Below are 1,448 nucleotides of genomic sequence, written 5' to 3'. Positions count from 1 at the left end.
CATTTTAGCTTGGGCCGTATTTTATCCCAACTGTCAAACTTGACGAAAATTTATTTTCTTTGACTTGCTTCCCTTTTCACCTTTACGAATTTACGTACCACTTGTTTGAGTAGCTTGATGCTTATAATCTAAAAAATAATCCCATTCCCGAACTTACGTCGATCAACTTACGACGAAACTTTAACATACCAAAAATTGCGGGGATGTAAACACACCCCACGTTTTTGTAACATGGAAGTACGCGCATTTAAGTAAATTGATGAAAGTCGGAAATAGATGTTTACATCTGCAATTTTTGTACGGTTAAAGTTTGGTCGTAAGTTTCGACGCAAGTTCGGGAAATGAGATTATTTTTAGATTAAAGCATAATGCTATTTCAAAATAAGTGGTGAGTAAATTCGTGAAGGTGAGAGGGTAAGCAATTCAAAAAAAAAACGAATTTCATCAAAAGTTTGATATTTTGGAAATAAAATACGTCAAGCTACAATACCCGTTATTTATAGACTAGTGCCATACAGGTTCCACAGTGACCATGATAGCAAGATGTATAAAGTGATTTAAAAGTGAAACAGTATTATAAGTAATTTTGAGATAATTCTTAATTAAGTGATAATTGGTTAGTTATTGATTAGTGGGGATTAAATGAGTTGATTAAGGAATTTAATGATGATTTTATAACCTGTTATGTGGCAGGCCCATCGCTTTACTGTAGTGGACTCATGAATTATGTTTGCAAAATGGCAAGTTAGGCGAATTTTGGGTGGTGTTAGTCATTATGACAAATGGGGGACCACAATCTTATTTGTAAAGGTCCTTTCATATATCTTTAAGGAACTTGCGGATGGAAATTAAAAAAAGATTTCATTGACTCTTTTACAAATGTGAAATAAAGTAACGAGAAGTTTGCTTAGCAAGTTCATGCAGAAACATGTATATACATTGTAACATGAGTTTTCAATAAAAACAAATTCATACAAAACTATTTTAGCATAATAGCAATGGGATTTTTGTGGTTCTAAGCAGTATGGTATACACTTTCTCTCAAAAATATCATACGGATTCTTCCCCTACTTCGATCTGTCGTTACGTTTTGTGTGCAATTGACGTATGTAGAAGGGAGTGTCAAGAGATCGGCTCAGGTATGTTAAGCGCTATCCTTTCTTTCCGTTTGGTATGATCCATAGATACAAACAAAATGAGTAAAATACACAACTTTCATAAGTGACTCTATTCATACGAAATACTAGAGATATGCTTACTGTTCTTTGATTTCCCCATGTGTCTATTATTCTATATCTGTCATGGGTTCAGAAAATACGTTAGTTGGTAAAGTTTGTATTTCATGATATTAATCAGAGGCATAATTGGTCTTATGACGTACCAAGAGATTTTATTAACGTATTTCATATGCATTTCATGTATTTATACATGCACATTGACCATGACTA

Source organism: Nicotiana attenuata, unplaced genomic scaffold (assembly GCF_001879085.1).
Source record: "Nicotiana attenuata strain UT unplaced genomic scaffold, NIATTr2, whole genome shotgun sequence".
Taxonomy (NCBI): domain Eukaryota; kingdom Viridiplantae; phylum Streptophyta; class Magnoliopsida; order Solanales; family Solanaceae; genus Nicotiana; species Nicotiana attenuata.
Note: the sequence above shows the minus strand (reverse complement) of the source record.